Here is a 24691-nt window from a genome sequence, read left to right on the forward strand (position 1 = left end):
CCAGGACACTGTACGGATCCAAGAGCACCAGAAACATCTGCTGCTCTCCAGTTGCTACCTTGTACTGAGGGACAGTATGTGGAAATGGGGAACTGGGAAAGGCCAGCTGCCGTTCTTGGCAGTGACAGCTACTGGGGCCTACAGCTCTTCTCAAAGTCCGGCGTGCACAATAATCCAGATGGCATAAAAATTGGTGAGGCTTCGAGACTACAGAATCCTTTAAAGAATGTGTACGATTACCACCCCCAAGGGCAAAGTAAGATGCTTCTAGAAACTTCTTTCATGTTCAGAATGAGATTTGATCATGCAGTTTGTAGGAGCTCTTATAATGACGGGGAGCAGGGTAAGCCTGTGGTAAGGAACTGGGCATGAGGAGAAAGGTTTTCTAAACCCAGCCTTAGAATGAATATACCAGCTCATACATACCAATAGGATGGAAATATCAATTCAAGCTAGGCGGTGGTGACACACGCCTTTAATCCCAGCACACAGGAGGCAGAGGCAGGTGGATTTCTATGGGTTCAAGGTCAGCCTGGAAACCTGGTCTAGAGAACACGTTCTAGGCCAGCAAAACAACCGTGTCTTGTCAAAGGAAGGAAGGGGGAGGGGCAAAGGAAGGAAGGAAGAAAACACCAACTCAGAACTCAGGAGGCTACAGCATGGAGCAGGTTAGGAGTACGGAGAACTGTTCCGGAAGCACCCGGGCGCCCTGGAAACACCCACATCAATCAGCGCCACCCTGAACTGCACTGACGCTTCAGAGGCGGTTCAGCCACAGCTAAGGTGCTGCAATCCCTCACTGCCCTGGAGCCCCTCCCCCTTGAAGCACACACTAACCTCATTTCTGTGCAGTTCCCACAGAGCTCGAACACTCAGTTGCCAAGGTCACGGTCACAGCAGAGCACACTGAGACACTACCACAAATGCTCTCTTTGGTCTACTGAAACCGATCCATTAGTTTCCTACCCTCAGGAATTCTGGACTTTTGGAGAAAGCTGCTTTTCAGGCAAATTGTACTGTGCTCACAAAGATGTTCTTACAGTGTTTCTTGAGGGGAATTGATCATTTCTGGTTATGACACAAGAAAAACAGAAATTTGTCTGTCTGTCATGAGAAAAATGAGCAATGGCTGGATATCTAACCTGAACTTCTAAATTGGGAGTAAAATTTTGTGTGTTAACTTACACATTTTTAAAAATTGAAACTAGATTTTTAAAATACAATATATTCTGATAATAGTTTCTTCTCCCTCAACTCTTCCGGTATCCTTCTCTCTTCCCTACCCACCCAAATCCACACCATTTCCTTCTCTCTTATTAGACTACAAACAGGCATTAATAACAACATCATCAACAACAACAACAGCAGCAGCAACAGCACCAACAAAATAAGAGAAAATAAGACCAAATTCTAGCAGTTTCCTGGAATCCATGATTGATACTTCCTCGATGCCCGATAGACAGTCCTAATTAATCTTCCTCTTCATAAAGAAAGCGAATCACAATTCGTGATCTACAAGCTTCTAAGTGAATAGTCTCTTGGTATTTTCAGAACCTAGTAGTGGAAGGTCATCTTTCTTCCCTTGGAAAACCACACTTTACAAACCTAAACCAGCCAGTCCGGTTGCAGCAAGTGTGAACGCTCTGCCCCCACGTTATCTGTTGAGATACTTTGAACACACACCTGCACTCGGCTCTTTCATCAGTTCAGTTGCACGAAGGATTCCTAATTTTAATTCTCATAAAGACTTGAAGAAAAGTGTGTCCCTGTTTGTTTACATATATAAATTTAGAAGCACTGTGAAATCTCAAACAAAATTAGCCATGGTGGGTGGGGGAAGTGGAATCAGATAACCCAGTTAACAACTGCTGAGTCACCTCCACGCCAGGACTTTGGGGAATGCTGGCCAAAGGGGGAGACCACCTCTGATGGGGACCCACTGGCCAGGGACAGCACTCAAATATGAGCAAAGACCGTTAGCAGATTCATGATGTTCTTGTAATTGAATGTGAAGGACAGAACCTTGCAGTTCTGGAACGCTCCTAAAACACCATTGCTATTTGAAGAAGAAACAAAGAAATGTCAGACCCTGGGACTGCACATACTGTGGTCATATGTTTTAGGAGAACATCAATGAGCTTTACACCCTGCTTTGTGTTCCCATGCTCCGCCAGGGCACCTAACTAGCCATCTCTAGCCAGATTCTAGACTTTGGAGTAGTCAAAGGAGCATCGTTTGGTTGCCCCTAGAGATGTGCTGTCTGTCACCTCTAAACAGCCAAATGTCATTCAGGGTAAAGAACAATGCCTGGTGTAGGAGACTGGCTCCCTCAAAAAAATTCAACCCCATGTTGACAAAAATCATCAGGGCCCAAATTAGTGGAAGCATCACTTTCATTTCTGGATATTTCCCCATCATCCAAGGTTTCCTAACAAACAAGCTTCTATTCTCTGGCAACCAACGTTACACTGAGTAATGATTAAAAATGACAGACCCCCCTATGCATACTTGTTGGCTTCCTGCAGAGAAGCAGGCTGGCAAGTTACTATTTCTTTACTAAGAAAAAAATAAAGTCAGAGCGAGTGAGTTGCCTGTGTGTGCCAGCTGTCATCTGGGACAACCGGGACTCTTGACACACTTGGCACACACTGCAAACTTCCAAGGCTTCCGTTTTCTCTCAAGGCTCAGGGTAGAGGCAGCCCCAGCCATTTTCCCAAAAGTCAGTGTTCCGAATAATTTCCAATACCAGTGTGCTTAATCTAAAACTAAATGTGGCTTATTCTTCATCTGAGTTGGAGAATATATATATATATATATATATATATATATATATATATATATATATATATATGGAGAGAGAGAGAGAGAGAGAGACTTTAGACTGCACTGTGCCTCAAGGTAAGATAATATGTTCACTGAGGTTTTAAACAACAATATGTATAATAATAGGGCTTCCAAGTAACTCTCTGTTGTGGTGGGAATGTAAATGTTCACTCTGGCCTTCTGTGTTTGAACATTTACTCAGCAATGAAGATGTCTGGGAAGATTGTGAAAGCTTAAGGAGGCAGATCCTTGCTGGAGAAAGTGGATCACTGAAGGAAAGTCCCATGTTGTCTGTGTACTCTACTTCCATTTTAGGAGATGGGGAAGGAGAGAGAAAGGGAGAGGGAGAGGGAGAGGGAGAGGGAGAGGGAGAGGGAGAGGGAGAGGGAGAGGGAGAGGGAGGAGAGAGGAGAGGGAGGAGAGAGGAGAGAGGAGAGAGAGAATCGAGGAGAGTGTTGGGTGGGTCTTGTTTTAGAACCCTAGCTGGCCTGTAACTTAGTTTATAAAACAGACTGGTCTTGAATTCAGAGACCCACCTGCCTCTGTCTCCTAAGTGCTGGGATTAAAGGTGTACTGAACTTCCTCCTTCTCCTAGTCCTCATCCTCCTCTTCCTCCTCCTCCTCTTCTCTGCAGAAGCAATGGTCTGAGCTTTCCTCAGTCAGTAGACTTTATTCTCTTAAAACGTGAATGTAAGCCTGCCTGAAGTTGCTCCTGTGGGTGCTGGATCACGGCAATGGGAAACACACTCCCCTGAATTAAATACTGCTTTGATTCCATTTGGACAAAGCAGCTGCTTCCCCGGCACTTTGTGGCTTTGATGTAGTCCCAATTCCTCCTATGAGAATTGTTTGCTTCTCTTGCCATACACCCTCCAGATAATAAAAAGTGAGCCACAGCAGGCAGCATGCAGATGGGCAAAACCTACCACAAGGTACAGCTTCCAGGTTCGGGGAGGCAGTGTCTGGTGAGGACTGTGTTTGACATAGCCAACGAAGAGGTGTTTTTGCATTTCCTCGTGTATTTGAGACATATTCTCACTTTGTAGCCCAGGCTGACTTTAATGTCACAATTTTCTGCGGTGCTGGGGTAACAGATGTGTGCCACCCCACCTGGTCACCCTGAAGAGCTTTCAGAGTCACTACTCTAGCATCGTGGTACCTCCAGATGAGGAAGCACACAGTACATCATTCTTGGGACACAGAAACCCGAAGTATAGACATAAAAGCTTTGTTTGTTTGAGAATTTGCTTAAAATAAATACTGCCCGTTAGTAAACAGTCAGGCTTGTCTTGCCTCACCTCTTTTCTCCACTTGCACTTGCGGCCCCCGTGATTATAAGATAAACACAGCAACAGCACTGATTGCATTTGCCTGCATTTGTACCCAGTGCCACGCTGGCACACTAGCAGAACATCAACAGTCAATTGATGCCTGCAGGAGCTGTTAGAGTAGACTCGATGTTTGTGGAGAGCTTAATTTGCAAACTATTTCAGTGATTATTTTGAAAAGAGATGGCCAAGGCTTCAATAAGGTAACTTTGGATAGATGAGACAAGAAACATAGCAAGTTAGTGTAGGTAGAGCCTCCTGCTTCTGGGTCCATTCAAAACACCCCCAGAAGACGCCTCTTCCCAAGAAGTGCGGGTGAATTGAGTGCATACCCCAGCCACACCCGAGATGTTCTCTGTGGCCGGAACTGGAGTGGCCTGACTGAGGACAGACATCCCAGCCATCCACAGGATCTTCCACAGAGAGACAGTTTGATCGCAACTGTGTGCCGGAGAGAGTACGAGCAAGGTGAGGGCTTCCCCTCTTGTCCCTCATCTTTTGCTTCTACTTGAATGTAAAGACTTGGGAGGGAGGCCATGTTCTTCTGAGAGTTGCATACAGCATGAGAACAGAGGAAGGGACCTACAGGCAGAGGTTCTAGGTGTTGAGACGGTGGAAGACCTACAGGAGCTGAGGATTCCAATTTTAGAAAGAATGCTACAGTCAACTTTGGGAAACATCTTCATTTTAATTAAATATTATTTAATGTTTTCTCTGCATGTGTGTTTTTGTACCACATGTATGCCTGGTGCCCAAAGAAGCCAGAAAAGAGTATTGACCGGAGTTAGAGGCAGTTGTTAGCTACCATGTGGGTGCTGGGAATTTAACTAGGGTCCTCTGGAAGAGCAGCCAACACTCTTAACTGCTGAGCCTCCACTCTAGCTCCATATCTTACCATATTCTCTATGGAAAGGTTGATGACAAATTAAAAGCAACAAGAAGTCTCACAGTCAAGAAACATGTCACGTTTCATTCATTGAGCACGTGCACTCACTGAGGGATATTCTGCAGAGCCAGCCTGCCCCGGACACCAGGTGGGGCAGGTCTGTGCTCTTAAAGACAGGGTAGAGGAATAGCATTTTCTAAGCAACTCATACACTTGTCAAAACAGCCTATTGAGACACGCATTCCCTTGGCTCAGCCATTTTAAAGGAAGGTGACAACCAACGAACCAACCCCGCTGGTCACTTAGCTTACTGCTCCTGAGCCCCCTCCCTCCTCCATGAACAGCTTCTCTGGGTTCTTGAGACTCAGCTCCATAACCTCTGTCTTTAGGAGCTTTCTGTGCTACAACTTAAGCTGTATTAGCATGCATTTGTTCTCCTGGTGCCTCTCTCATTCTGTCTCAGGAGAAGGCTTGACCTTGGATGCCACAGGTCTGCCCTTGAGGCTCAGGGGCTATCTTTCAATTTTGTTCATGAAATGAGTTTCTTGGTGCATAAATTTCCACTTGTGGTGTCATCTTGGTGCTTAAAGGGTGTGGATTCTGGAGCATTTCTGGGTCTCAAGGTTCAGATTAGGGTGTTCAATTTTCAGTAACTTGCCCGAGGCCACAGAGTTTTATAGCAGTCTAGACTGGAACCTCTTCTAATTTAGAAGACTTGTGAATTAATGAGCCTTCTTCAGTCCAACCCCCACACCAAGATCCAGCAGCTCATCTGCACAGGCCTCCACCCGGGAGCGTGCCACCCAAGTGCTAGGGGCAGGGTTCCTGGCATTGTTCTCTTTCTTTGGTTTGAGTAGCACAACGTCTCCTGGGCAAGCTCCTTCCTCCCTTTCCATCCCTCTGCCAGAGCCATCTATGGCCACTTAAGGTGAATGGCGGAACCACTCTTGTGTAAACGTCCCCATGCTGAACTCAAGCTGAATGTACATGTCTCCAGAAGATTTCCTATGCAGGGCTCTAGGCAGCAGGACAGTGGTGACACATGGGAGAGACTGTTGGATTAAGTTTGGAGTCTGGGTGAATCAGGAGCACCCACTGCCTGGATGAGCATCCTTAGCCCTGCCTGTTTGTGAGCATTACCTTACATTTTTAAGTACAGGCTCTGCATTTGCGTATCTACAGTCAGACATTAGCAGTGGCACTGTACTTAAAGCTCTCTCGGTAATCTTAGGTGAGACCAATGTTTAATGTTCCTTTCTTAAACACAGGGCCAATGGTGTATATGGAACACATTTTTAAGTTTTGATCCACATTCATTCCTCTGAGGCTGACGGAAGGTGATGGGTGTGCAGAGTCAGAGGAGGGAAGAGGCTTGAGGATCATGAGTCTGACTATGGCAGATGCCAACAAGAGCCTGCTGACAGGAGCCTGATATAGCTCTCTTCTGAGAGGCTCTGCCAGTGCCTGACTAATACAGAGGTGGATGCTCACAGCCACCCATTAGACAGAGCACAGGGTCCCCAATGAAGGATCTAGAGAAAGTACCCAAGGATCTGAAGGGGTTTGCAGCCCCATAGGAGGAACATCAATATGAACTAACCAGTACTCCCAGAGCGCCCTTGGAACTAAACCACCAATCAAAGAAAACACATGGTGGAACTTGTGGCTCTAGCTGCATATGTAGCAGAGGATGGCCTAGTCGGTCATCAATGAGAGGAGAGGCCCTAGGTCCTGTGAAGGTTCTATGCCCCAGTATAGGGGAATGCCTGGGCCAGGAAGCAGGAGTGGGTGGGTTGGGGAGCAAAGGGAGGGGGATGGGATAGGGGATTTTCTGAGGGGAAACTAGGAAATTTGAAATGTAAATAAAGAAAATATCCAATTAAAAAAAAAGAATAATGAAGAAAAAATAAGTTTCATGGGTCTGACTCTTTACTGCATGCTCTCGGGGGTGAAGTCAACTCCCTTGGTCCTCTCATCTAGCAATAGGAGTTTGACACTGGTTACCACAGTGGCGGCAAGACAGGACTAATTTTGCTGGTCATGGGATATCGCTTAGGCACAGTGGAAACACAATGGCAAAGAAAGGAATTTGAATAATTTCCTCTTAAACATTGCCAAGCAACCCCCAATGATTTTCAATAGCGCTGGAGCGGAGTGCAGTGACTCATGGAGCATCTTAAACTCACCCATCACCATGGAGACTCTGCTATCCTCTGTACACCCACGTAACACCTTAAAAAACAAAACGGAAATCATAGAGTCTAAATAAAAATCTATATTTGTTGATTTGTGTATGGGAGGAGAGGCACACACAGTGTGCACACAGAAATCGGAGTGATTCGCAGGAGTTGCTCTTCTTCCGGTACCACACGGGTCCCGGGGACTGAGTCAGGAAGCTATGCTAAGTGAGTGCCTTTTCCTGCTAGACTGTCTCACCAGCCCCTGTGTAATATTTTGAAGTTTGTTTGGCATACATCCATGAAGCCAATACTCTCTGGCTAGCCAATCACTCCCTAGGAACAGGTTGGCAAATTATCCCCTAGGAACAGGTTAGCCAATCACTCCCTAGGAACAGGTTAGCCAATCACTCTCTAGGAACAGGTTAGCCAATCACTCCCTAGGAACAGGTTAGCCAATCACATCCTAGGAACAGGCTAGCCAATCACTCCCTAGGAACAGGTTTACCCAGACTTAGATGTGGTGTTTACATTAAAGAAATAGCGGAACAAAGCACACTTTTACTTTATGAGGTTTGGAAATAAAACCTTCCATCATGTTCTGTAACTTACTCTTGGAGGAGAAGGGGTAAATTAATATAAGATAAAGGAATAAGTCTGAAAAGGTCAGCGGGGAAATGTGAACTAAGTTTTGACATTCTCACAGTAGCTTGTGCATTGTTGGAACGGCCTCTCTCCCATGATTCCTTGTCCTCCATGCCTCGGTGGCCAGCCTGTAGGTCAACCGCTGCTGAGTGCTCCCCTAGGCTTCCTAGGAAGACAATGGCAGTGTGCCCCCTAAGCTTCATGGCCCACTTAGGTGGCCAGGTACTCAAGTCCGACAGCTTTAACCTTTAGTTGGCTGTCCACACTGAGAGATCTGCATGACCTGTGCTGAGAGGATGTTACTTGCTCAGAGTTGACGCTGGTTGCAAGGATCTGGACAGGTAATTTGTCTCCTTGGAACCAGTGATCTATGTCTACAACAGTTTGCAATAATGTTACATGGTCCACCATGTTGGTTTGGTGTTAGGATTGTGACTTCATGATTTACTCTCCTAAAGACAAGATGTACCTTGATGCTTAAGGCAGATAGTGCAGGCCCTGTGCCCTTCTGTCGTGTGCTGAGCAGCTGTGAGCTTTTGAAGCACCGGATGCTTGTGAACTCTTTGTAGTTCATACCCTCACAGACTTGAGGAGGTGAGCAAGTGCAGGTAGCTCTCCAAGTTTCCTTGGTGTGAATTAAGACTCACTGGGGAAGTTTTAGAAAGAGGTGAATTTCATACCCTAATCTATAGATTCTGGTCCAAAAATTGTGAATTCAACTCAGGAATCACCTCCAGCCCAGAGAGGGCCTGTAGGTAGATGCTGTAGCTCTATTCTAAGGCTCCTGGGAAGATCCAACCAAGGACTCTTGGGTCACCTCAGGCTGGCACTCCTCACTGACCCAGCAGTTGGGATTCAGTGGAGATGCAGTAATTTGAGGACCTCTGCATCTTTCTTTCCTCCAGACTTAACCCAGACTGCTTCTAGGGCTGCTGGGAGCACATCCCTTGATTCTGGAGATGTCATACTGTTAGCATCTCCAGACCTCATTTCCTATTAGGCTAGCCTGGCACTTCACCAAGATGGCTTCAGAGTCACACAGCTGGGAATATCCCATTTCACAGTGTCGTGTGGCTAACTTCACATTGCCAATGGGTTTTACAGCTTCCTTCTTAAAAAGCTGGGAAGCGATAAACGGCCCTTGGAATGGGTAAGAATGGAAATACAGACCCCAGATAGTCCTGTGCACGGGCAGATGAAAGGATCCTACTTGTCTTTTGAGACCTTCTAAATCCCGGAGCAAATCAGCCTCAAAACTAAAAGATGGCAGATGTGTGCAGGACATGGCGGAAGGAAAGCAGGTACTGAGGAGAGCAGAGGACCTATACTTAACCGCAGAGCCCCGCCTCAGCCTCAATCGCTTCTACGAAAACCGAGCTGCTCAGCTCTGCTTCAGGGAACCTCTCTCTCCTTTAATCTTGCTTCCACACACTTCACACATATTTATTGAGCTCCTACTTTGTGCATAAAATGACACACATCTCATAAATCAAAAGATTATTTTTGACTAACCAAGAAGCTGGAGCCCACTCATTTCTGATAACTGGTAGTGTTTTGTTTTGTTTTGTTTTGTTTTGTTTTGTTTTGTTTTGCAAGAAGTTATTGGAAATCGTAGGCAAAGATCTCCAAGAAGACTTGCAGGATAACAGAGAAACTTCCGAACAAGGAAACAAAACAACTCTCCCAGTAGCAGTACCTCACACTACAGGGCCTTCACCGCCCAACAATTCCCAGCAGGCATCAGAAACCAAGGGTGGCTTGAAGGCCCCTTCTAAGCTCTATGTGGCTTTGAAGCGCTCCTGTGAAGAGATGGGGCCACAGTAACTAATGCTGCAAGCAGATTCCTTAATGAAAACGTGCAAAGAAAGCTGGCATAGGCTTTAAATAGCCACAAAGAAGGCTTTACTGATGCCTATAGAACTGAAGTGCCGACGACGGCTCTACCAAGACCTGTGCTCCCAGACTGAGCTCCCAGGCTGTGCTCCTAGGTTGTGCTCCTAGACTGAGCTCCCAGGCTGTGCTCTCAGGCTGTGCTCCTAGACTGAGCTCCCAGGCTGTGCTCCCAGGCTGAGCTCCCAGGCTGTGCTCCTAGACTGAGCTCCCAGGCTGTGCTCCTAGACTGAGCTTCCAGGCTGTGCTTCTAGACTGAGCTCTCAGGCTGTGCTCCCAGGCTTTGCTCTCAGGTTGTGCTGACTGAGCTCCCAGGCTGTGCTCCCAGGCTGTGCTCCCAGGCTGTGCTCCTAGACTGAGCCCCCAGGCTGTGCTCCCAGGCTGTGCTCCTAGACTGAGCTCCCAGGCTGTACTCCCAGGCTGTGCTCCAAGGCTATGCTTCCAGGCTGTGCTCCCAGGCTATACTCCCAGGCTGTGCTCCCAAGCTGTGCTCCCAGACTGAGCTCCCAGATTGAGCTCCGAGGCTGTGCTCCCAGGCTTTGCTCTCAGGCTGTGCTCCCACGCTATGCTCCAAGGCTGTGCTCCCAGGCTGTGCTCTCAGGCTGTGCTCCCATGCTGTGCTCCCAGGCTGGTGATAATTGAAGAAGGTCTCAGCACACAGGGGCACGACAAAATAAGGTGTTTTGTTTGGATGAAGTGGTAAATGACAGCTCTCTGTGAACATGTTCCAGTAGGCCTCCCTAGCAACCAACGATGATCTATCTTACCTATGTGCCTTCACCAAATTATCCCCTATGTATGGAACACCCGCCCCTGAGCCTCACCTGCCTGCCAAGGATGCCAGAGCCCATCGCAGCAAGGAAAGACAGTGCACCCATTTGCAAGGCCAAAGTAAAGCTCACTCATTTCTTTGTTCCTTCGTTTAGCTTCTCATCTGTTTCGCTCCTCACCATAGCCCTATGGAGGCTCCATGATTACCACAGGGACCTTCAGGTTTTAGCTGAAGAGGCAGACTTGCCACTGCACAACTGTTTGATTAGTAATGTAACCACGGTTTGTATTATACAGAGCTGAGGCATAGGAGGAGGCCGAAGACAAGTGCTGGAAGGAAGGTTGGGATGGACTTAGTTGGGGCAGCTTCTCGGAATCCGGCGCAGCCCACTGCCTTTCAGTTTGCTCTCTTTATAAAATGGCCCAGATTTGTAATGCAGCCAACAGGGCCAGAAGTGATGTCCGTAATGATAAAGGAAAGAACTGCCCCGCAGAAAGTAAGACGTTTGCCCTGGCCCCATGCCAGCCATGGGCCAATACCCCGGGCCAACCATCCTGGATGTCCATAGAATCTCACTTAAAACTACAAGAGCTTACGTCTCCTGTAAATAAAGATGTGTGAGAAGAAAGACGTGTAAAAGAGGGTGGGTATCTGGAAAGGTTGCCATAGTAGTAGAAATACAAAGGCTTTCTGGAAATTTATGGAAAATATCAAACAGCTGTTATTGGACCAGGCCAATAAAAATGATGACATAAAACAGATTTCAGAGTGAGCTGCTAAAGAGGTGAGCGCTCCCCATTCCTCCAGAATCCTGTGAAATTTAAGCCTACGTTTACAAGAAGGGCATTAAAGGTAGCTTTTAAAAGGGCTCTGCAGAATGCTGGGTCCCACCTCCTTCCACCACACTCCACACTGCCCAGAAGCAGGCACGGAAGCACTTCACTTCTAGAAGCAAAGCATTCTTCATGTTGGCAGTTGGGACTGTCATGAGCTTCTCATGACTTACCCATGTCTCACACATGTGCTTCCATGTGCTCCAGCTTCCATGATGAGCTTCCAGAAACTACCCAGGAAATCCGTGACTTCCTCCATCAATCAACACAGCGCTTTATTAATTTGGCTGGGCAAGTCAGACATTCTCAGGCCTTGAAGAAACCTGGGGCTGGAGCCATTGCTCCATGTTGAAAACATTGGCTGCTCTTCCAGAGGACCCAGGTTTGATTTCCAGCACCCACAAGGTGACTCACAGTCATCTGAAACTTCAGTTAGTTCCAGTTGATCTGACACCTTCTTCTGGTCTTTGTGGGCATCAGGCACACACATGGTACACAGATGTACATTTTAAGCAAAACCACTCAAACATATAAAACAATAAGTAATTAACAAAATAATCAGACTCAGTGGGAAAATTGAATAATTGCAGTTAATGACACAAAAATGAGTCTGTGACCCAAAGGACAAAATCAGGGAAACCTGTAAGTCTGTGTAAAAAGGGGTGGAGAAAACAGACAGGCAGGAATGCAGTGGAGAGTCAATGGTGTATGAGAAGGAGAACAGAGAGGAGGCCACACAGGAATGTTCCACCAAAGGACCCTGAGTCCACCAGGATTCTAAAAGTCTGAGAAGAAATCATGAAAGACAAACAAATGACATAGCTGGACCGTTTCTAGTGAAGTTTATGATCAGCAATATAATAAGGAAAATCCTAAAAGCCTACCTCTAAAGGCAGCGGGATGAAAACGCAGTCAGGTTCCCCTTTGCCTTTTTAGCTGCAAGAAGATGACAGAAGAAAGGTCACAGATCCATGATGGAATTTATTCTGAATGCATTTTCAGTTATAGGGGGAATTGAAGATCGTAGTCCTTTTGCCACTAAAAAATACTTCTAAATATACCATAACAAGATTGAAAATGATTCTAAGAGAGGGGTAGACCTGGAGAGAATGGAAATAATCCATTTGCCATGGGAAAAAGATCCCAGGCGACTGGATAAATTTGAAAGTAACCCAGGAGGCTTAGTAAAAAGAATATTAATTGAAGCCTGCCTTAGTTTCCTTTCTTGTTGCTATGATAAAAATACTCTTGACAAAATTAAGTTAGAAAAATTTTATTCAATTTAGATTCTAAGTCATAGACCATTGCTGTGGGGGTCGGGGAAGGAGCTGGAAGCAGCTAGTCACTGACAGTCAAGACCAGAGAGAGCACGCACGTGTGTGCCCGGCTCCATTCCTCCTTAAAACTCAACCCTGAGCCAGGGAATGGGGCTGACCCCACGTCAGTGAACCTAGTTAAGAAAATCTTCCACAGACATGGCCACGAACAATCCTGATACAGACAATCTCTCACTGAAACTTTCTTGGAGGGTGACTCTAGTTTGTGTCAAGTTAACAATTAGAACTAATGAGTACAAAGGCCAATGGCATGGTTTGAGAACCACATGGGGGCCAAACAACTTCTCAGGTATGCAGATCTTCTTTTCAGTGCTCAGATGGCAAGCCAAAGGATTTTATAAAAATGGTGTCCACAGCGTTGTGAGGTGGTACACAAGAAGAAAGCTGCCTGATGATCCGACTTCCACCCCGCCCTCCCCAACACACTGAAATTGAAAATGAAATTAAAGTGTCAGTGACTGTTTGGTGACCTTCCAGGCAGCATGGTGAGGAGTCAGGCCTCTCAGTGAACTCAAGAATGTCATTGATATGCATCTGTGGGCTGCTTAGAGGGTCCGGAAGGCGAAGGCCTCTGTCTGAGTGTCATAAAGTGGAAATAGTCTGAGAATAACCCCAACACATTTGAAGTTTCTTTTAAACAGCGGTTTGGACTCCACCATTCTGAAGTGGCTTCCATTCTGTACAACATCTCAATATATCAGAAAAAGTACTTGGAAGAAAACTGTAGCTTCCACTTAAATTTTGGCCAAGCCCTCTAGAAAGAGAATGGCCCTGAGGGCAAATGGCCATTTGAGGCCACTGCTGGCAAATCAATGGATAGAGGAGCTCCCAGCTTGCCAAGGCTCCCAGGCCGCCCCTTCCTGGGAGGGACAGCAGGGGACAGGGCCTCTGGGACATGGGTATGATCACTTGTAAGCATTACCGTTGCCAGCGGCTTTGGTCAACAACATTTTGCAAAAGGCTTTCCCTTATCATCAGAGCCAAGCTAACTGGCTCCAACTGTGGTAAGACACTAGGTAATTGGAGAACTGAAATAACATTGCTAATTCAATTTTCATTTTGCTAGAACTCCAGGTGACAGCATGTGTCTGTAACATGCTGCTGTGGCTAAGCCTTTGTCAATCAGACCGTCTGGCCTTGCTCTTGAATAGACCGATTAGCAAGTGCTTCTGTTGGTTACACAAGGGTTCCGTTATGCTTTACATTACACACACAAGTTATGGATACTTTTTTCCATGTGTGAGTTGTGATAATTTCCTCTTAAGAATGCTGTATTCTGGCTAAAGACATCTCACCATTGCCTAATACAATATTGATGACTAATATTAAAAAATGTTAAACATTATGAAAGATAGATATAAAGGCTTACTACTAAAACTTCATCAAACAGTTCAATTTCTCACTGGTGAATTGAGTCAAAGATTTTTTTTTTTTCCTCAGAGTAATGGGGTGGCTTAGTTGCTCTTCTATTGCTGTGAAGAGACACCATAACCAAGGCAACTTATAAAAGGAAGCATTTAATCAGGGGCTCTCAGAGTGTGAGCCCATGATCATCAGAGCGGAGCACACTGATACGCAAGCAGGCACTGGAGGAGTAGCCGAGAGCTCACATCTGGATCCACAGGCAGCAGGCACAGAGGGCCTGAGACTGGGCTTTTGAAACCTTAAAGCCCACCACCAGGAGCACACCACTTCCAGCAAGGCCACACCTCCTAATACTTCCTAAAAACATTCTAGTATATGAGCCACTGGGGGCAACTCTCCACCACACGAGACAATGGTGTTTCACTAGGTCCAGGATTTCACTAGGGTGATTAACTATAATTGTTTAAACATAACGTGAATGGAGCAAAAGGAGAGAGATCACTAAAATATCACAACCCTGTTCACGCATGAGCCACCTCAGTGTCTCTGACATTCCACTAGCTTCCTATATCTTATCTGATCAAATCCAGTTTAAGTTTCAGAGCCTCTGTAGACTTTCCTTACAAATTACATGTCTTTAGGCTTTTTAAACAATTTCTTGATTCCAGATGGGTGGATACTCTTATGTGTCATAATATTAAGTAGATAATGTCATAATGTCACTCATGGACCATCACCTGACATCCAATGATCAAGTCAAACATTTTCCATTTGAGATTCAAAGCTCATTTTCTGCTCAAAGTCATCTCAATACTTAGAACGTAACGGGCACTTTCTAGCTGTCTGGCATGATACCAGGCTGTAGATGTTTAATCGGGATGGATGGCAGAGATCTGTCCTTGGTTTGGAGTGCTGTTCCAGCTTCCCTAACCAGAGTGTACGCTTTGCAGAGAGTGCCTGGTCCTAGCAGCACCCCGTGCAGTGGGTACCTTCTGTATCTTTGATAAAGAAATCATCTTGACAGCTATGAACAGAGTAGCTGACAGCCTCCTGGTCAAGATGGGCCACGTCCTGACTGCTGACAGGCCATGGTGTGTGGATCACACCAGCCCAGTGTCTCTCAGAGAGAATAAGGGGCTACTAGAAGATGCTCAACAGTCCACAGGCAGAAGGATCTTCATAGGTGCCCGACTGTGTGAACTTAACAAATGGCGGATGATCTAGGAATGAACAGCTTCTCAGGGGGAAATGGAGACCAGCAGGAAGGGGTGAAGTTTACACAAACAGGAGCTTTGGCTGCATTGATCTCTTGCCAGCACAAGGCACAGAGTTGCCTCTGAGCGAATGCAAAAGGATGACGTTTCTGAGGATTCTAGTGCTCTGTTTGACTGGCATGAGAAGCCACAAGCCAGCAGGACATTTGCCATTTTGGCAGCTTGTTTAAGAGGAAAACGGGCTGCTAAGTGAGCTAAATATTACCCCACCTAGGGATTTCCCTAGTTTTACCATTAGAGTGAAAAATTGGTCCTCGAAGCATTGGGAATGGGCCAAGAGGGAGTGTCAGGGAGACATCAGGCCGCAGGTTAGACAGAAGGTACATGTGCGGGAAAGACAGAGGGGACAAAGAGGACGAGGAAGAGAGTACAAACATGGCCGTGCACACAGCCTCCACAGGGAGGGACGGCAGGCAGGAGGCTGTGAGTGAGGCTTTACTAGGACTCAGCTGATCATGTTACTGGACTTAAACCCAGCAACAATACGGTATATAGGCTGCTCTTCCAAATTTATAAGCAGGATGTGTGTTAAAGCTCATTCGTGTTTATGTGTTTGAGTGTGTGTGTGTGTACATAGTATATATGTGGGGTGTGTGTGTGTGTGTGTGTGTGTGTGTGTGTGTGTGTTGCACTTGTTTGAGACTGATGTCAGGATTTCTTCCTCAATTGCTTTTCCCCCTTGGTTTTTGAGACAAGGTCTCCCACTGGGACCCAGAGCTCACCATTTTAGCTAGACTGGCTGTCCAGTGATCCCCCAAAGACTGGCCCATCTCCTACTCCACCCCACTCCATCCTGACCAATAGAAGTGTACAACTACATCTGGCCTTTTAAGTGGATTCTGGGAATCTGAGCTCAGGTCCTAATGCTTGCTTGGTAAGCTCCTCACAGACCAAGTTGTGCTCATTCAGTGTTGACTGAAAGACACTTTTCCTCAGAAATGATTTCAGGTTAGGCTATATACTTGTATAAAAGCACAAAAGCCCTTTAACCTTTATGTTTCCAAAGTCGACGTCTCCACAGACATATTGCACCATTACCTTCTATATACTATTTACTCAGACAACCCAAAACATTAACCCAAAGCTTTTGGGGGCTTAAGGCAACTGTGGGGAAAGGCTCAGAGAGAATAACTTATCAGCCCGGCACAAGGACAGGGGAGAGACACCCCACAGCAGGACACTGGAGTCATCTTCAGACTCCCTCAATCGCATATTTGATAGTTGGTGCTGGATGTTGGCTGGGACCATCAGCTGAAACAACTATATATGGCCTCTCCATATGTCTGGGCTTCTTCACACGTGAAGGCTGGGTTCCAGGGGTGAATATAACATATGAGATAAACAAGAGAGCTGTAGAGAAAGGGAAATTTATCTTTTTATGATATCCCCTTGAAATTTGTGTAGCATCATCTCACTCCAGTCTCTTAGTTGGGGCAATCCCAAGCTCCTTTGGGTCGGAGAGGCGATACAAGAGTCTCCTGATACAGAACGATGATATTTCACAAGAATGCACAGGAGTGATTAGGATTTTGTGACCACTTTTGGAGATTATAATCTGCCACAACCTGACAGAGCACTTCTAGGGGAGAATCTAGCAAATTCCAACTGGAAGGGTAGTGCTGCACAGTGAATGAAGCCAGGAGTTTGGAGCCAAACACTGCAGGTTCCATATAAACTTTGGTGATACTGGGAAGTTTGTTATGCTTTCTGTCTCTCTGCTTCCTCCTTTTAAAAACCAGATGGTTTAGGGAGAAAAAGGTACTATGAAAAGAACTCAGAAGTCTATACAGCTTCCTTAGAGTTAACTATTATTATAACATCAGGGATATACCTTCTCTGCCCCTGAAAATGCTTTTGTCCAGCCTCTTGGGTGGTGCTGGCATCACTGGCTGAGGCTTAAACAACTCACACCAGGTCAAACTATTGAGTGCCTCATGTCTGCCAATTACTATTGGAGGGAGTTGTTTCCAAAACTCCTTGAGATAGGCACTAGTATTGTCCAAATGAGAAACTGTGGCTTTGGTAAAGAAGAACCAACACAAACTGGTAAAGACAGGACTTACACTCAGACTAACTTAGGAGGAGCTGGAGTCCCTGGGCACCTGTGAGAAGCACCATTTTTCTCTAACCATATTTGTGAATGAGTAGAGACAGAAAGCATTGTGTCTGCTTACTGAAGCAGGGAGCCTATTTTTGCTCATTAACACAGGAAACATGGGAGATATGTGGGTACCAACGTAAAGTTTACTTCTAAAGAGTAATGTGGGTCCTATCTTTTGAATAACCCTGAGTATTGGCATAAGAGTAAATTATTTTCTTGATTACTTATCTCCTGGATGAGGGACAGATAACCTTTGGCCCACTGGGAACAGGCTTGACATACACACCTGGATTCTCCGATTCAAGCACGTGGAAAGAAATTGCTCTTTTTGCTAGGTATTCAATAGCTGCCTCTTCTAAAGTTTGATTCTGGAGTAGAATCTAATGTTTTCCAGGCTATTTGACTACAGTACAGTGTATCCATGAGGGAAGGACTCCTGGTTTCTTGTTCCCTATACAATCAGACTGTAAGTGGCCAATGGTGGGGACCTGACTTATTCTTTTCCACATATCTCTCATGCCTAGTCTAATATTGATACATAACAGGCATTTAAGATTTACTGAATGTATCAAAGACTGAAGGGTCCGTTAAGAAGTCAGAGCCACTGCAGTTCTATGTTCCAATGGTAGACACCATTCAAGGGTCATGATAAGGAGAGACCCAAAACGCCTAAAGTAATATGATGCTTCCGAAGCGACCTAGTGAGTGAGAATTGGCTGATCCTGCTGCAGAAGCCGCCTAGTGAGTGAGAAATGTCCGATCCTGCTGCAGCTGATCCAGGGTGTGACATGGGAAGGGATGGGGTGCCACTACTTTTGTGGAACACTGTTTTTGTGCCTTCAGGATGCTGTAAATTTGATGGACAAAGAACTGATCATGGTCTATGGGAATTTCCTTAGCATACAGTCATACTCTTGGGCATTTATGTTCAATACACATGTAACAGAAATAAAGACATTTCAGAGTCAACATTTAAAATGTTTACCTTGATGTAATGGTTAATTTTGATTGTCCGAGTGACAGGATCTAGGATCACCCAAGAGACAGATAAATCTTTGGGGACACTTGTGAAGGAGTTGCCAGATTGGGTGACTCGAGGTGGAAAAGTCCATCCTAACTGTGGGAGGCACCATTCCGTGAGCCAGGGCCCTGGACTAAGTAAAGGTGGAGGAAGCAAGCTGAGGAACAGCATTCGTCTGGGTCTACTTCCTGACTGCGGATGTAATGTGACCAACTGCCTTGTGGTCCTGATGTCATCCTGTCCTGGCCCTGATGGACCATATCCCTTTAACTGTGAGCCACAATAACACCTTTCTTTGTTTTGTTTTGTGTTTGTTTATTTTGTGGGTTCTTGTTTGTTTGTTTGTTGTTGTTGTTTTTGAGATAAGGTTTCTCTCTGTGTATCCCTGGCTATCCTGGACTCACTGTGTAGACCATGCTGGCCATAAACTCACAGACATTCACCTGCCTCTGCCTCCCAAGTGCTGGGATTAAAGGCATGAACCACCATGCCTGGCCAAATCCTTCCCATTGTTGGGTATTTTTGTCACAGCTACAGTAACCAGTACAGCTGCTTAAGGCAGATGTACAGGCCTCGCTTTGCTGGAGTTGCTGAGCAGAGCTCACTGACCGTGGAAAAGCATCTGAAGAAGAACGGCAACAACTGGAATATCTTTCATATTAGCAATTTCTTGCCTGCAAATCAAATATAGGACTTTATCATGACATACGTCTATTCCATTCTAGATTACCATAGAATAATTTAATTAAAAAATTGTCATTTCTATTTATGCACTCGTATGTGCCTGTATGAGTGTGTGCTACATGTATGCAGGTGGCTGTGGAGGCCAGAAGAGGCTGTCAGATCCCCTGTAGCTGGACTTACAGGCAGTTGTGAGCCCTTTGACCTGGTTTCTGGGAACTGAGGTCCTTTGGAAGAGCAGCAAATACTTTTAAGCCCTGAGCCATCTCAGCATGACATTAACGGCATCTATAGATATGTTTCACAAAAAGCTATAAATTTCAGGACAGAGATGAGAAACTGTATTGGTTTGGGGAATGTAGCACCAGTGAACTTAATATTTATCATATAATTTCTGTATAAAAGTCTCAATAAACACTAACTTTATGGCATCTCTTATGGAAACAATAAAAAAATGTTGAATTTTGTAAAGCTGTTGCTAGTTGCTTTCCATCCCAAGATACCATTTAAAGAAAAGTCGACTTCGTAAAAAATCACGACACATTCCTTTCTGTACTGAGGTTTCCAGCACCTCCACCAAGAGGCAGAGGACAGCTGGGATGTTAGACTTTCTCCAAGTTTCTCTGCAGGTTGCCACAGAGACTCAGGCTCCAAGCAGGTGTTTTTCCTAATCCAAAGAGCAAGAACTATTTAAGAACATCCTCTTTCGTAATCCCTCTGAGACCACACGGAAAAATTACTCAGCTTCCATTTCAAATGCGAGGGATTCGGATTTGGTTTAAACAACAGCTTGTGCAAAACCATCTTAACTCCGTTCTTTTACGCCAGCATGGTAGGAGCTCATGTAATTGAAAGGATGGCTTTGGTCTCTCTAAACACAGGGCCGTGACAGCAGCCAGTGGACAGCAAAGTTCCCTCATCGCACAGAGGAAAGTCAACACTATTTTCTTCTCATTCAAAACAATGTGGGGAATGAGAGCTTTTCTGACACCTGACACTACACAATAACACTCACACCTCCTTCTTGGCCTTAACTATGTCTTGCATCTAGTTTGGTTCTTCTGGGAAGTGTCTGCTTTCCCCAGAATGCTTCACGTAAGCACCGTCCACTTATCTTCCCTGTGTGGATAAAGGGTCTCTTTGTAAACAGCCACGGTCCTCAGTGGCACACAGTTTGAACTTGAGTGACCTGTCAATACTGTTTTCCTCATAACCCATATCTACCCAGGTAAGAGTTCCTTGAGCAGGTAACAGAAGACGAGTTAAGGGTGGCGGCGGTGGGGTATTAAAGGCAAGTTGCAGATCAGCAGCTGAGGGTCCATGCTATGCCTGTCTGTACAAGGTATTTAGAGTGTACTGTGAAATCTCATGGTCCAAGAATAAAATCAGATGCCGTGGAACCGAAATAAGGTTATGGACTTTGTCCAGGGGGTTCTATGTCCTTTGGCCCCACAAGCTCACAAATTAGTTACCTCCAGAGCAGACAGAATCCAGAAGAACCCCAAGAACTTGGGTGCTTAAAAACATGTCATCGTTATTTCCACAACCCCAAACTGAAGTTTAGTATTTCTTTCCATTAAAATGTGGGTCACAAACCACAGTGCCAGGGAAATTGCAGATATTTGCATTTCATATTGCAATTCTTAGACTAATTCTATTTCAAAACAGCATTCACGTGTAGCACTGCCTCATCACTGTGGTAGCCATTACACCAGCTGCTAGGGTATACGACTTAATAACATTGAACAAAGCAATTATCCTGTCACAATGAAAAGATAGTATATTTTATTTTTTATTATTTTTTATGTTTTGAAATTATTCTATAACAACTTTATCCCTCCCATTTTCTTTGCTCCCTCCAACACCTTCTGTATTTCCCCCTTCCCCTGCCCCTCTCCCCTCCCTGCTTTCTTTCAAACTCATGGCCTCTTTTTCTTTCTTTCTTTCTTTCTTTCTTTCTTTCTTTCTTTCTTTCTTTCTTTCTTTCTTTCTTTCTTTCTTTCTTTCTTTCTTTCTTTCTAGACACATTTTCATGAAAAGTAGTTTCCTTTGCAACACAGCATACTTTGTTTTACACACTTCAGATATCATTCTGGAAAAGAGTCCACGGGTATCACCAGACTCCCAGACATGTTCGTGGCACCGAAAGGGTTAAAGCTTCCTGAAACCAGACACAGAGCCTTTAATAATTCATCAGCCAGGTTTCTAGAGTAAATCATTCCATGCTGGCATCTTCTGAGGCTGAAGCGCTCTTGACCTTGATAGCAGGCAGCACGGGCTCGCTGCCGCTGCAGGCGGATGCTTCTCAGACCCCTTTCCTTATTTTGAAAAAAAAATAAAACAGACCCTTGACTCGCGTCTTTGAACGTTCCTCTTTTCATCAGGGAGGTTCTTTTCCCAACTTTATCACCGACGTTTTGTCACTAACACCGACTCTCTCTCTCTCATACACATGTTTGATTGTTGGAATCCAGTCTCATGCATGAGGGCATGAGAGTGTTGTACATAATCATCTTGTGAATTTAAAACCAGGGAGAGAACCAAGAAAAAGGGAGAAGATAACACAGTTGCCGCAAGAAAAGTTAAGCACCAAGTGTATACCACGAGAGATGCCTTTAAATGACAGTGCTAGCTGGTCCCCCATGCTCAATTGAAATGTCACACACCAGTTGACTCATTAAAGTGGTTACAAGAGCATGAGGTCACTTAAATGACCGGAAGATGTCTTAGTAAGTACATATATGTACAAGCACATCAGACAGTGGACAGTCCTAATGGAAGGTCTGATCAAAAGGTCCGTTCACTGAAAGCTGCTTAGAAAATAATTGATTCAAGCAGTTATTCATTTACTACTGCGGCTAAAGGCTCTCAGAATTCTCACCCACAAGAGCAAAATGTAGAACTTACAATTCTGAACCTAGAAACATAAGCAAAAAAACAATGTATTCTTTTACCAAGCAAAAATATAACTATATCACCAACCTACTGTCCAAACAATGTATTCTTTCACCAAACTAAAATATAACTATATCATCAACCTACTGTCTGCATATATAGAGTCTATCTATGTTCCTTCAAATGCTGGTTCTATTCCAGATGGCTGTCTAAAATATGCCTCGTTTCTGTTAAATCTGTAAGATCCAGGAACCTGTTTATCCATCTAGGCTTCTGTTTGCTTCAGAGCCTGAGGTTTCCTTGAAACTTCAAGCTGCAGAAGAAGCTGGCAGAACCGCAGCAATGCACACACAACAACTGGAGCAATCCTTGCTAATCAGAGTTACCAAATTACTCACGCAAGACCTGGAGCAAATTTTTATGGAGCATCTTCAATCCACATTTCAGTTAAGGTAGACCTCACATGAATGTATATTTAGTTCCAGGCTAGTTTCTTCTCAAGATAATTACTTTTAAGACTAAAGATCAGAACCAGCTTACAGGACTCCTTAGAAAAGGCCAGTCAGTCCCTCCTCCTCACCCGGGTTTTCAGAGAGAGAGCCACAAAATAGCACTTCACAGTAACACCCACAAAACAACCGCACACTCACACATAAAGGTTCCACCCCAACTTCCTTGGCATATTGCAGATTCTTTTCTCTAAACAGGAAGCTGTTGACAGTTCCCCTCTTATTTACAGAGTACCAAAAGCCCCCTTTACAATAATAACCACAACTTTCAAAGTCTAGAGTCTTTTCTCACGGTTCCCATTGTTGCTAATTATACATGCTGCAAATGAGGTAGAAACCAAATTCCAGACTGCTGTGGGCTGACGCAGAATCAGCAGCAGCAACAAGGAAAAGTTCGCTGCTCCCTCCAAGGCGGTGCTGGAGTTACCAGACCCCAAACAACACTGAAGGGGGGATTCCTAGAATTCAAGGGAGCAAATTTGGCTCACTCTGCAAAACGAGAATTTCTAAATAATGTATGTTAGCAAGCATTGCGCAAGAAAGGTTACATTTTAACCTACTTCATGGAACATTAATCCAAACGTAACCAAGTTCCAGAGACTGCCTGAAATTCGTGACTGCTTCACATTCTTTGGCTCCCTCCATTCGTCAGTAACTGCTCTTGAAGGCAAAGTTGTAGGAGGTTAAGAGGGGAGGGAAAACCATCAGGGGCTGGGAAACCACGTAACTCCTGTGTATAAAGCAAACCGATTACCTCACGCTGAAGAAGTGGGGGTTTAGTAGTCCATGCTCCTGCAGCCCCTGGGAAGCAACAACCACAGCGGTAGCAACAGCAGCAGCAGCAGCAGCAGCGGCGGCGGCGGCTGCGGCGGCAGCAAGGTCCAGCATCCACCAGATTCTCACAAGCCTTTGACTGTGCGGACTCAGCCACAGACTCTGCCTCTGGCTGACGTCAAAGTCCCTGTCACATGGCCAGATAAAAGCCAAGAGAGCATTGGTTGTCGTAGCAACCACAGAATGGCTCTGAAATTATTTCAATAGGTCATCTGTCACTGATGTGTGTGCTCTTGTGTGTGCATATCTGTGTGTGCATGTGTGTATACACATGGACTGCAAAACCATTGTGAACAGCGCCCGGCAGACAATTTCAACCCTCAAAGTTGTGACGCACGAGTGCCTGCAACTTTCATCATTAAAGCCTGCCTGTCCTTTCTCTGGTTGCCAGAAAATGCAAGCTGTGACCCCCCCCCTAGTCTTACTATCACAGCACAAAACCCCTCCCCCTCCAGTCAAAGAAAGAAGCTGAAAACATTCACGAGGTGGTTTTCTTAGTGAGTTAAATTCCTCTCTAAATAAACTGAGAGAAAACAGCTTTCAAGAGATTGTTGGTGGAAAAACTGTATATTCTTGAAACTGACTCCTCATCGGCATCCCGAGAGCATGCTGATGAAAGATGGTGCGGCTGAAGGAGCCTGACTGGAAGGATGGGCGCTGCGGAAAGCAGGGTAGATAAAGCCAAGGTGCATGCCACATAAAATTCTTTGCAAAAATGATGACCAGAACACTTCCACAAGGGCACAACCTTAGAAGGACCTGGAGATTATGAGAAAAGGGACCAGACCCATCGCAGGTCCCGTGCTCTACCCTCCCACAATTCTCTGGTCCATAACGGACTGAGGGAGTTTCTTGTTGAGTGAATGGTTCAGTGGAATCTGCCCACCACAGAGGAGTCAACGGTGCAGCCCACCTGTTCCCAAATCACGGCTTTGTTTCCTTCAGGGACACTTTAGCTGATCTTTAGCTCTGTGTGAGTGCTTATGACCCAGTTTGTTCTCATTCTTAATTAACAGGAAGCCAATTAAACAAAATTGAGTAAAACCCATAGGAAGGTATTATAAAAACCCATTTAGAAAATGTGGACTCATTCAAAAACAAGGGAGCTAAAAGATGGGGAGAAGAAAGAGGTTGTTCTAAAAAGACCCTTATGTGCCTGGGTCATTAGGACTATACACAGACACAGTCACACACACACACACACACACACACACACACACTACGCCTGCACGTGCAAGCATGCAAACATGTGCACACACACATAAATGCATGCACACACTCATATTCACATGTGTAACATACTCACACATGTGTGCATAC

The 24691-nt window shown here is 45.2% G+C and overlaps 1 protein-coding gene across 5 annotated transcripts in view; it reads right to left on the bottom strand.

The window, feature by feature from the left end:
- Positions 1-24691, bottom strand: part of Ncald (neurocalcin delta) — a 281389-nt gene that overhangs the window by 70591 nt on the left and 186107 nt on the right. The window contains exons 1-2 of one of the 5 annotated variants that reach the window (XM_021216484.2): positions 23292-23480; positions 12239-12290 (exon numbers count right to left, since the gene is read on the bottom strand). The exons of 2 other annotated variants lie outside the window; for them this stretch is intronic. The gene's annotated coding sequence lies outside the window, so the exon portion shown is untranslated. Of the gene's footprint in view, positions 1-12238; positions 12291-22426; positions 23109-23291; positions 23481-24691 lie in introns of those variants that run through there. 2 more of the 5 variants (XM_021216481.2, XM_029547883.1) reach the window with 2 other exon arrangements.

Source organism: Mus pahari, chromosome 17, assembly GCF_900095145.1.
Source record: "Mus pahari chromosome 17, PAHARI_EIJ_v1.1, whole genome shotgun sequence".
In the NCBI taxonomy this organism is placed as follows: domain Eukaryota; kingdom Metazoa; phylum Chordata; class Mammalia; order Rodentia; family Muridae; genus Mus; species Mus pahari.